This window comes from Coregonus clupeaformis, chromosome 35, assembly GCF_020615455.1.
Source record: "Coregonus clupeaformis isolate EN_2021a chromosome 35, ASM2061545v1, whole genome shotgun sequence".
In the NCBI taxonomy this organism is placed as follows: Eukaryota; Metazoa; Chordata; class Actinopteri; order Salmoniformes; family Salmonidae; genus Coregonus; species Coregonus clupeaformis.
This window is the reverse complement of record NC_059226.1, coordinates 2540820-2553958: the sequence shown is the minus strand read 5'-3', so window position 1 is coordinate 2553958 and position 13139 is coordinate 2540820. Positions and strand designations below refer to the sequence as shown.

The 13139-nt window shown below is 43.8% G+C and overlaps 1 protein-coding gene across 2 annotated transcripts in view; it reads right to left on the bottom strand.

Annotated features, from left to right (window-relative positions):
- LOC121550383 (thyroid hormone receptor alpha-like) overlaps window positions 1–13139 on the bottom strand; it is a 92183-nt gene that overhangs the window by 39847 nt on the left and 39197 nt on the right. For both annotated transcript variants that reach the window (XM_041862610.2, XM_041862611.2), the window contains one exon: window positions 4744–5171. The gene's annotated coding sequence lies outside the window, so the exon portion shown is untranslated. The remainder of the gene's footprint in view (window positions 1–4743; window positions 5172–13139) is intronic.

Below are 13139 nucleotides of genomic sequence, written 5' to 3'. Positions count from 1 at the left end.
ACATCAACAACTGGACATCAACTGCAGACTTCCTAACTTGAAGCTGAAGTTTAGCATGTGCGATGGGTATGGAACTGGGGCTTGGAGGGAATAGAAGCCAGACCTGTTGGCTGGTGCTAGGCAGACCAGGCCTGCTATTAAAATATGGCTTGGGCTGTTTTCAGACTTGATATACTGTACATGCTGGTTTCTGACTTGATATAGTGTGTGGGTGTGAATTCTTGTTCGCCATGCATCCATCTGTCTGTCTGACAAGTCGACAGAGCCTTGAAGCCTGGCACGTGAGGCTAACAGAGCAGAGCAGTAGGCCCCAGGTGGGATTTATGAAGTGTTGAGAATGTTTTGCTCTCAAAACCCGATGCAGGCCTGGCCATCTGGGAGCAGTCTACACCTCGCTGGCGCCTCGCCCTCCATCACTCCCTCCATCCACCCAGAAAACACTCGGTGTATCTAAAGCCCAGGGAGGGAGCCTGGGTAGGGTAGGAGATGGGGAGTTTCACGAGCCACAAGGCCCCCACAACCCCAACAACAATCTCCATCTGGCCCCAGGCAGGCTGTCACATTCATTCCCCAGAACACCCTACCCAACTCTGTTACAACTCTGTTACATCCGGTACTTCTGTCAAATGTGTCTCAAGTGATTGAGAGGATCAAGTCTGTATCAGCGTAGCCCCTTTATAGCGTGAAGAGCAAAGCCTGATCCACTTACTCATTCATTGCTAGAGCTGTCTGGGCTGCATTCGCTTCCCAGTCCCCATGCATGCTGCACAGAAGTTTACACGCTTGAATAATGCAGCACAGCATATAGAAATGTTGAGTCTGTTCATTACTGTACGCAAAACAATGTCCATACAGGCTAGAACACTTTTACAATGCAAGACGATACTGGTAGCGTCTGGCTTTAATTGTAGGCTAACTTTCCTTGCTAGCTTAACCACCCTAGTACTTTGTTTGTGATAATATGCAAATCATAACGCAAAACGTGCTGATTTCAAAGCAGACTGTTATAATTCACTGAGTCTCCCTCGCCACCAAAAACGAATTAACTTCTTCGTCTTCCTTTGCTTCCCACAAAGTCAGATTCCACAGCCACATTCTGCCTGGCAAATAACGTCATTCATTTCTTAAAGAGACAGCGCACACTTATTCTATGCAAATGTTGTTACGCAGTACAATAAAATAATGTTCTCTTAAAAGTTTCCAATAACATAAGTCCTAAATGGAAGGGAGTGTTTGTCATTTGTAGCCCCATGAAATCAGCTAAAACAAGCTCAATAAAACTCAATGCATGCACACACTCCTACTGAATAATATGCATTGAGCTGTATTGTGAAGTCTTGTGAATAGACCTAGGCTACATCTTCATTTACTCAGTTTATCAATAGAGACTTACCATTCAAATCAATTATTACCATTCTGCTGTTTGGTAGTTAGATTGGTAAAATCAAAGTAACATTTATTGTATAATTGATTCAATTAATGCATACATGGCTTTCTCAAAATAATTGACATAAAAAATGTGAAATTTAATATAATAATATAATATATAATATGCCATTTAGCAGACGCTTTTATCCAAAGCGACTTACAGTCATGCGTGCATACATTATTTTTTTTTGTGTATGGGTGGTCCCGGGGATCGAACCCACTACCTTGGCGTTACAAGCGCTGTGCTCTACCAGCTGAGCTACAGAGGACCACAATGATAGAGCAGTAGCTGAGTTTATCTGTCTGGATGAAGTGCCATTCTGTGACTTTGGCTAATGCGCCTTCTTTTTTGTGTGGTATCGTATTGGTATTGAGTATTGTGATACTAAACCTGGTATCGGTATCCAAGTCAAAATTCTGGTATCGTGACAACACTAGTTATAGGGCTATAGGCAAGCATCAGATTCTCCAGCTGACCTGCGTGTCGTCTCTGACTGGTAACATATTGATCTGTATGATACCTACAAGTATCACAATACTGGTATAGTCCCGGCCCTAACATACACACAGACACATGACCCTAACATACGCCCACAGACAAATGGACACAAACGCGCACACACAGACGCAATCATGCTCGCACGCACACGAACACACACATAGCTTTCCACAAGTTTCATAAGGTGAGCTCTAAGTAGGCGTTTTCTCCAATCACAGCCTCCACCCCCCATGGCAGGAGCCTCTCTGATTGGTCGACCTGGGGTTCTGGTTTCTATACATTAACCTGTTGCTCAGCTGTTCCCAGGGGAAGGGAGGACATTACCATGGCAACACAAAGCGCATGAACAGGGAAGGTGTTATGTCGTTAGTATGATGTGTGAGACGATTATCAATAGAAGTTATTACAAGTGACATTTTCACAGCAGAGAGAGTAGGGAATGCTGAGAGAGATACAGTGGGGAGAACAAGTATTTGATACACTGCCGATTTTGCAGGTTTTCCTACTTACAAAGCATGTAGAGGTCTGTCATTTTTATCATAGGTACACTTCAACTGTGTATGATTTTTAAGTAATTAATTTTGCATTTTATTGCATGACATAAGTATTTGATACATCAGAAAAGCAGAACTTCATATTTGGTACAGAAACCTTTGTTTGCAATTACAGAGATCATACGTTTCCTGTAGGTCTTGACCAGGTTTGCACACACTGCAGCAGGGATTTTGGCCCACTCCTCCATACAGACCTTCTCCAGATCCTTCAGGTTTCGGGGCTGTCGCTGGGCAATACAGACTTTCAGCTCCCTCCAAAGATTTTCTATTGGGTTCAGGTCTGGAGACTGGCTAGGCCACTCCAGGACCTTGAGATGCTTCTTACGGTGCCACTCCTTAGTTGCCCTGGCTGTGTGTTTCGGGTCGTTGTCATGCTGGAAGACCCAGCCACGACCCATCTTCAATGCTCTTACTGAGGGAAGGAGGTTGTTGGCAAAGATCTCGCGATACATGGCCCCATCATCCTCCCCTCAATACGGTGCAGTCGTCCTGTCCCTTTTGCAGAAAAGCATCCCCAAAGAATGATGTTTCCACCTCCATGCTTCATGGTTGGGATGGTGTTCTTGGGGTTGTACTCATCCTTCTTCTTCCTCCAAACACGGCAAGTGGAGTTTAGACCAAAAAGCTCTATTTTTGTCTCATCAGACCACATGACCTTCTCCCATTCCTCCTCTGGATCATCCAGATGGTCAATGGCAAACTTCAGACGGGCCTGGACATGCGCTGGCTTGAGCAGGGGGACCTTGCGTGCGCTGCAGGATTTTAATCCATGACGGCGTAGTGTGTTCCTAATGGTTTTCTTGAGACTGTGGTCCCAGCTCTCTTCAGGTCATTGACCAGGTCCTGCCGTGTAGTTCTGGGCTGATCCCTCACCTTCCTCATGATCGTTGATGCCCCACGAGGTGAGATCTTGCATGGAGCCCCAGACCGAGGGTGATTGACCGTCATCTTGAACTTCTTCCATATTCTAATAATTGTGCCAACAGTTGTTGCCTTCTCACCAAGCTGCTTGCCTATTGTCCTGTAGCCCATCCCAGCCTTGTGCAGGTCTACAATTTTATCCCTGATGTCCTTACACAGCTCTCTGGTCTTGGCCATTGTGGAGAGGTTGGAGTTTGTTTGATTGAGTGTGTGGACAGGTGTCTTTTATACAGGTAACGAGTTCAAACAGGTGCAGTTAATTCAGGTAATGAGTGGAGAACAGGAGGGCTTCTTAAAGAAAAACTAACAGGTCTGTGAGAGCCGGAATTCTTACTGGTTGGTAGGTGATCAAATACTTATGTCATGCAATAAAATGCAAATGAATTACTTAAAAATCGTACAATGTGATTTTCTGGATTTTTGTTTTAGATTCCGTCTCTCACAGTTGAAGTGTACCTATGATAAAAATTACAGACCTCTACATGCTTTGTAAGTAGGAAAACCTGCAAAATCGGCAGTGTATCAAATACTTGTTCTCCCCACTGTATAAAGTAAGATCCCTGAGGACGAGGGTCAAAGAAACTAGCGTTTTGTCACACAATGAGGAATATGGAAATGCATTGTTTATGTCAAATAAAGAATGGAGGCATGGTGTCAGCAGTGGGATATAGCCATAGCCCCACAGTCAAACAATCTGGAGTGCACTAGCACAGTCGTGTTAAAAAGCATACAGAAAAGGGCTTGGATCACGGACCAGGTCCTGTATTCATACAGAGTGCTGATCTAGGATCAGTTTAACCTTTTAGATCATAATGAATAAGATTATATGGAAAAGGAGGACCTGATCCTCCATCAGCACTCCTAGTCCGAGATGCTTTTGGAACATGGGCCCTGTTCAGTTGGATCAGTCACTTCGATCTCTGACACAGTCTCTACTTTGACTCTATCTCCCAGAAACCCTCACGCCACCTATCGGGTCATGGAGGATTAGCCAATCAAAAGGTACACAGAGCTTCCAGTGGATTAACCCCCACAGCCAGACAACACACAAGAAGCAGTGTACTGGGTTACTCAGCTTACTCGTGTTGAGAAATAAATTAGTCGACCGCGTTTAGAACAACTCCTTGACTCAAGAGCACCTTAAGAGCACCCTAAATCTATACCTTAAGCCTTGAGATAACCTTGCCCCTCCTTCTCAAATTCAATGTGCAGATATGGATATAAAAGAGCTGAAGCTCTGAGCTATCCAACCAGGCCCAATTCTTACTACTCCTGTTGTTTCACCCACTCCATCATAAGGCAGAGAGAAGGGGCCAAGTGGGAAGGAACCAGACAACTCACCTGTGGATTGTTCTTCTCACCCTCGCTCTGCTGGGTCTTACTGTTCTTCTTACAGCCCTTGCCTCCTAGTGGGAGATGATGCAGCACAGTCTCCCCTTTCAGTCCCTCTCAGCCCCTAAGGCAGCGCGCTCCTTTCAGGGTCCCGAAACCATTCAGGCCTGCCGCTGTGCTGTTTAATGTAAGTGACTGACCCCCAAGCACGCAGCTTTCTGGTTTTGACTGCCTCCCAGGCGTGCCATTTTCCTGGGTCTGATGATGTGATGCTGCCCCCCAGCCAAACTGTTTTCAGGCTCTCTCCGCGTTGGGTTCTGGCGGAAACACGCTAGCTCGGCTAGCCCTGGGTCTCAAAGCCTCCGAGACGTGCACCACTGCTCTGTCCTTGTCTACCTCCCGAAAAGGTGCTCTCCTGTGGATCAGTCTGCTTGCACCTGTAAGACACACACACACAGAACAGAAGGGTTCAACATAAACACAGAGAAGCTGACTAACTGAGTACGAAACACTTTCAAACACACAGGGTAGATTATCAGACTGGTTTCCGGAACACCGATTCAGCCTAGTCAAACTGACAGGGTAGATACTGTAAAAACAGTCAAAGCCTTGATTTTACTGGTGTGTCTATGAGTTGGGTCTGCCTTGCTGTTGTGGTATTGTGGAGTTATTTTTAGGAAGGTATTACTTGAGGACATGTTCAAGTAGGGAGAACAGCATATTAGAAAATCTATAAATTGCTAACTCAAATGACTTCGATTCAGACACATTTTACATTGACATTTTAGTCATTTAGCAGACGCTCTTATCCAGAGCGACTTACAGTTAGTGAGTGCATACATTTTTTTCATACAGTGCAAGTATAGATACAGTGCAAGTATGAAATAGCCTATTCAATTTCTGGCACAATGTAAGTCGGCTAAAGCTGTGCACTTAACAGTTCAAATGTAAAACCTTGAATAGTCCCAAACATGAGTGAATCTATTCTCTCACCCTGTTAGAGCAAGGAGAGCAACTGGCCTTTATTAATCACTGTTCGAAAGGGTGCGGTTTTTGTTTAAAATGGCTATACAACAGGATATGAACATCGTAAAGTTAATGTTTATACTCCAATACCTGTCTGCTCTAGCAGCCGCTAACACCTGCATGACAGGTTTGAAATCGAGAAATTAATAGTTGTTGCTCAAATGAACACACACCCACGAATACACGCACACACATCCCTCCCACACACTGGCCTATCCTGCACATATATACAGTACCAGTCAAAAGTTTGGACACACCTACTCTTTCAAGGGTTTTTCTTTATTTGTACAATTTTTTTACATTGTAGAATAATAATGAAGACATCAAAACTATGAAATAACACACATATGGAATCATGTAGTAACCAGAAAAGTGATAAACAAATCGACATATATTTTATATTTGAGATTCTTCAAATAGCCTGGTAGTGTATGTACATGCAGACATGATGAGAATGTGTTTGTGTGTAACGCATACAGGAGCCCCTCTGACACGTAGTGCGTAAAGAAAGTCTACACCACTTGGAACTTTTTCCACATTTCGTTGCGTTACAAAGTGGGATTTAAATAGATTTCATTGAAATGTTTTGTCATTGATCTACACAAAATACTTGATAATGTCAAAGTGAAAAGAAAATTCTACAAATGTTTACAAATTAATACAAATTAAATAACTAAAATAAAGTCTAAAGCCTAAATTAGTTCAGAAGTAAAATTTGGCTTAACAAATGACATAATAGGGTATATGGACACTGTGTGAAATAATAGCGGTTGGCATGATTTCCCCTGTCCCCAATACATACATCTGTAAGGTTCCTTTAGTCAAGTATTACATTTAAAGCACAGATTCAACTACAAAGACCAGGGAGCTTTTCAAAAGCTTCATAAATCACACTGCCCTACCCTATGCTTTGACTTCTTTCTCCCCTCTCTCTCCAGATAAAATCTTGCGACTAGTGACTGCAGGCCGCCCAACAACCTGCCCGCTTGACCCCATCCCCTCCTCTCTTCTCCAGACCATCTCCGGTGACCTTCTCCCCTACCTCACCTCGCTGATCAACTCATCCTTGACCGCTGGCCATGTCCCTTCCGTCTTCAAGAGAGCGAGAGTTGCACCCCTTCTCAAAAAACCAACACTCGATCCCACTGATGTCAACAACTACAGACCAGTATCCCTTCTTTCTTTTCTTTCCAAAACTATTGAGCGTGCCGTCTTTAGCCAACTCTCTTGCTATCTCTCTCAGAATGACCTTCTTGATCCAAACCAGTCAGGTTTCAGGACTGGTCATTCAACTGAGACTGCTCTTCTCTGTGTCACGGAGGCTCTCCGCACTGCTAAAGCTAACTCTCTCTCCTCTGCTCTTGTCCTTCTAGACCTGTCTGCTCCTTTGATACAGTGAACCATCAGATCCTCCTCTCCACCCTCTCCGAGCTGGGCATCTCCGGCGCGGCTCACTCCTGGATTGCGTCCCTACCTGACCGGTCGCTCCTACCAAGTGGCGTGGCGAGAAGCTGTCTCCGCACCACGTGCTCTCACCACTGGTGTCCCCCAGGGCTCAGTTCTAGGCCCTCTCCTTTTCTCCCTATACACCAAGTCACTTGGCTCTGTCATATCCTCACATGGCCTCTCCTATCATTGCTACGCTGACGATACACAACTAATCTTCTCCTTTCCCCCTTCTGATAACCAGGTGGCGAATCGCATCTCTGCATGTCTGGCCGACATATCAGTATGGATGACGGATCACCACCTCAAGCTGAACCCTGGCAAGACGGAGCTGCTCTTCCTCCCGGGGAAGGACTGCCCGTTCCATGATCTCGCCATCACGGTTGACAACTCCGTTGTGTCCTCCTCCCAGAGTGCGAAGAGCCTTGGCGTGACCCTGGAAAACACCCTGTCGTTCTCCGCTAACATCAAGGCGGTGACCCGATCCTGCAGGTTCATGCTCTACAACATTCGGAGAGTACGACCCTGCCTTACACAGGAAGCGGCACAGGTCCTAATCCAGGCACTTGTCATCTCCCGTCTGGATTACTGCAATTCGCTGTTGGCTGGGCTCCCTGCCTGTGCCATTAAACCCCTACAACTCATCCAGAATGCCGCAGCCCGTCTGGTGTTCAACCTTCCCAAGTTCTCTCACGTCACCCCCCTCCTCCGCACACTCCACTGGCTTCCAGTTGAAGCTCGCATCCGTTACAAGACCATGGTGCTTGCCTATGGAGCAGTGAGGGGAACGGCACCTCCGTACCTTCAGGCTCTGATCAGTCCCTACACCCAGGCGCATTGCGTTCATCCACCTCTGGCCTGCTGGCTCCCCTTCCTCTGCGGAAGCATAGTTCCCGCTCAGCCCAGTCAAAGCTGTTCGCTGCTCTGGCACCCCAATGGTGGAACAAGCTCCCTCACGACGCCAGGACAGCGGAGTCACTCACCACCTTCCGGAGACATTTGAAACCCCACCTCTTTAAGGAACACCTGGGATAGGATAAAGTAATCCTTCTACCCCCCCCCCAAAAAAAAAAAAAAAAGTATAATTGTAAAGTGGTTATCCCACTGGCTATAGGGTGAATGCACCAATTTGTAGTCGCTCTGGATAAGAGCGTCTGCTAAATGACGTAAATGTGCCCTTGAGCAAGGCACTTAACCCTAATTGCTCCTGTAAGTCGCTCTGGATAAGAGCGTCTGCTAAATGACTAAAATGTAAATGTAAATGTAAATAAATAAGGGCAGTGATTGGTAGATGGGTAACAATAACAAATCAGACATTGCATTCGGAAAGTATTCAGACCCCTTCCCTTTTTCCACATTTCTTTTAACTTTACAGCCTTATTCGATTAAATAAAAATGGTCCTCATCAATCTACACACAATACCCCATAATGACAAAGCGAAAACAGGTTCTTAGACATTTTTGCAAATGTAAAAACGTATTTACATAAGTATTCAGACCCTTTGCTATGAGACTTGAAATTGAGCTCAGGTGCATCCTGTTTCCATTGATCATCCTTGAGATGTTTCTACAACTTGATTGGAGTACACCTGTGGTAAATTCTATTGATTGGATTTTTTAAAAGGCACATACCTGTCTATATAAGGTCCCACAGTTTACAGTGCATGTCAGAGCAAAAACCAAGCCACGAGGTCGAAGGAATTGTCCATAGAGCTCCGAGACAGGATTGTGGCGAGGCACAGATCTGGGGAAGGGTACCAAAAAATTTCTGCAGCATTGAAGGTCCGCAAGAACACAATGGCCTCCATCATTCTTAAATGGAAGAAGTTTGGAACTACCAAGACACTTCCTAGAGCTGGCCGCCTGGCCAAACTGAGCAATCAGGGAGAAGGGCCTTGGTCAGGGAGGTGACCATGAACCCGATGGTCACTCTGACAGAGCTCCAGAGTTCCTCTGTGGAGATGGGAGAACCTTCCAGAAGGACAACCATCTCTGCAGCACTCCGCCAATCATGCCTTTATGGTAGAGTGGCCAGACGGAAGCCACTCCTCAGTAAAAGGCACATGACAGCCCGCTTGAAGTTTGCCAAAAGGACTCTCAGACCATGAGTAACAAGATTCTCTGGTCTGATGAAACCAATATTGAACTCTTTGGCCTGAATGCCAAGCGTCAAGTCTGGAGAAAATCTGGCACCATCCCTACAGTGAAGCATGATGGTGGCAGCATCATGCTGTGGGAATGTTTTTCAACGTTAGGTACTGGGAGACTAGTCAGGATCGAGGGAAAGATGTACGGAGCAAAGTACAGAGAGATCCTTGATGAAAACCTGCTCCAGAGAACTCAGGACCTCAGACTGAGGCGAAGGTTCACTTTCCAACAGTACAATGACCCTAAGCACACAGCCAAGACAACGCAGGAGTGGCTTCGGGACAAGTCTCTGAATGTCTATGAGTGGCCCAGCCAGAGCCCGAACTTGACCCCATTGAACATCTCTGGAGAGATTTTTTTTACAGATTTTTTCTTACAGAGTATTTTGTGTAGATCGTTGATAGAAAATGACAATGAAATCCATTTGAATCCCACTTTGTAACACAATAAAATGTGATGAAATCCAAGGAGGGTGTAGACTTTCTATAGGCACTGTAAGTAGTTGCCACTGGCAGAGCTAACACTTCTACTGTGGAATTGAGTATCCAGCAATCGTAAAAAATAAATACAAAAATACAAAAAATAAGTACTCTGGGGGGAAGATGTGCCATTCAAGACTACTTCATGCTCTATCATTATTTGTGAATTACAGGCCTCCAGTTCCAGCTAGCTAGTGTCAAACCCACTGTACCCAGCTCCTCTGTGAGACATTATGAACAGCATGAACACATTTCCACTACTCTTCCAGGCCAGCCCATACAGTCATGATGGGCAAGGCAAGGACATATTTTCCCCGCGTTACTTTGGTAACGGCCTTGTGATTTTTAGCCATTGAACAAACAAGGAGAGGCTGACTCAGACTGACTCCCTGGCGGCGTGCGCCGCGGAATGAATTAACGCTTGAAAGAGAGACAGAGGGAGCGCAATCGTATAATAAACAATAAATTAAATTAGTTAGTCACTGATTGCTAACATTTTAATTAAATTAGTTAAAATGTAACTTTCTACCAAGGACACACTGACAAGGAGGAAATAAGATGTTACAGAGTTTAATGATTGTGATATGAGAAAACTGAGGATGGATCAACATTGTAGTTACTCCACAATAATAACCTAAATGACAGAGTGAAAAGGAAGCCTGTGCAGAATAAAAATATTCAAAAAAATGCATCCTGTTTGCAACAAGGCACTTAAGTAATACTGCAAATGTGGCAAAGAAATGTACTTTTTGATCTGAATAGAAAGGGTTATGTTTGGGGCTAATCCAATTCAACACATTACTGAGTACCACTCATCATATTTACAAGCGTAGTGGAGGGTGCATCATGTTATGGGTATGCTTGTAATCGTTAAGGACTAGGGAGTTTTTCAGGATAAAAAATAAACTTAATGGAGCTAAACACAGGCAAAATCCTAGAGGGAAACCTGGTTCAGTCTGCATTCCAACAGACACTGGGAGACAACAGCTTTCAGCAGGACAATAATCTCAAACACAAGGCCAAATCTACACTGGAGTTGCTTACCAAGACGACATTGAATGTTCCTGAGTGGCCCAGTTACAGTTTTTACTTAAATCTGCTTGGATATTTAATGGCAAGACTTGAAAATGGCTGTCTAGCAATGATCAACAATCAATTTGACAGAGCTTGAAGAATTGATTTAAGAATAATTAGCAAATATTGTACAATCCAGGTGTGCAAAGCTCCTAGAGACATACCCAAAAAGACTCACAGCTGTAATCGCTGCCAAAGGTGCTTCTACGAAGTATTGACTCAGGGGTGTGAATACTTATGTAACGGGATATTTCTCTATTTCATTTTCAATACATTTGCTAACATTTCTAAAAACATTTTTTCACTTTGTCACTATGGGGTATTCTGTGTAAAAAATACATATTTTATCAATTTTGAATTCAGGCTGTAACAACAAAATGTGGAATAAATCAAGAGGTAAGAATACTTTCTGAAGGCACTGTATGTCATGTATTTTATCATGTTAAATGAAGAGTCCCTTACGGATGTTAGGAAGGAACGTCATGTGGTGGGACGTACACACACACACACACACACACACACACGTTCCCTGAAAACACATGTAAATATTGTTCTATAAATTGTGCCTTCCTGTATTATACTTATGCTAAAATATTTATTCTATTCTATTGAGCTATTTACTTGTTCATATTCTTATATTTTTATTATTTCATATTGTTGTTGTATTGTTGAGAAGGAACCTGCATGTAAGCATTTCGTTGGACAGTGTATACTATGTGTATCCTGTACATACTACTAATGAAACACACACTTCACACACACAGACTAGAGTGTGAAACAGCTGTCATTGTAACCTCTAGACTGTAAAACGGATGCTCCTCTTGACTAGACAATATGAGCCTTGGTGACCTAGTGTTTGTGATTTAGCAGAGATTGGACGCCGTTTTCTTCTGTATTGTCTTGTGCTTTACTTTTATCATAAAAAATACACGCAATTAGTTTAACTTTACCTAATGATCCTGTAATAGAATTGTAATGGATTCCTCTTTAAAGACCGACAAAAATAAGTATATACAGTGAACAGATACCTAAAGGGAAAACTAGGCATTTTATAAGCAATTGCTTAGCGATGATGAAATAAAAATGTTGAGTGTAAAATGGCCTCCGCCCTGTAGTGATCTGGTTACCTCTGTTCTCTAAGGGCTGGAATATCTGATTCTCCCTCAGAGAGAGAGAGTGAGTGGCAATAGATACCCATCTGTGAGAAGGCTCTACACTAACAACACCTCTTCTGGGCCGCTGTGTGTGTGTGTGTGTGTGTGTGTGTGTGTGTGTGTGTGTGTGTGTGTGTGTGTGTGTGTGTGTGTGTGTGTGTGTGTGTGTGTGTGTGTGTGTGTGTGTGTGTGAGTGAGTGAGTGAGTGAGTGTGTGTGTGTGTGTGTGTGAGTGAGTGCGAGAGAGAGAGACATGTAATGACTCCGGGGCCTATTAATAACTATGATCAATCTGTGTTGTGGAAGTCGAGTCAGTCTGGAACCAGACACAATAGTAACGACTATAGTCTTTATCTGGTGGGTTGGTTCCATATGAAGTGAAAACGTAAACATGTCTTAAAGCGGCAATCAGCATTTGAAACAATAACCAAGCATAATCCCCGCCCTTTTTTCAGTAAAAAGCTGAGGGATGGGGCTGGAGAAATCTAACCACTCTCAAATTCATAGACTGACTGACTATCCATTATTTCAAAATTATAGTTTTAACCATATTTTGTGGCTATATTGTGTATGTTTACATCTACAGACATAGTAGTAAAACAAGCTTATATTCTCGGTTCTGATGGGGTACAACAGTTGAACTAAGCTCATAAGACATTTATGAAGTTATATCCCCAACAAACAAACTCTTTAGCCATGAGTATATCTACACAGTGTACAAAACACCTTTCTAATATTGGAGAAACTCCCCAAATACAGGTGTACCAAGCTTGTAGTGTCATACCCAAGAAGATTTGTTGATGGGCCCATTTGATTGTGGCTTTAAGTAACGATCACAGCTGGTGCATTGATTGTGTAACCTAGAGATTAGTGATACAGGTTTAAACTCAACAGCCACGTGTACAGTGTACTGACCAAATGTAGCCTAGTAGCAAAAGAACAGCACGTCCACTCTACATGCCCCAACCTGACACAACTGCTTCCACGCTAAGCAGAACGCTGCTGGGAGGAAATAGAAGTATGCTACTGGTTGCTGTGATGTCACATCAGATATGTGTCAGTAGTTACTGACAGCTTCC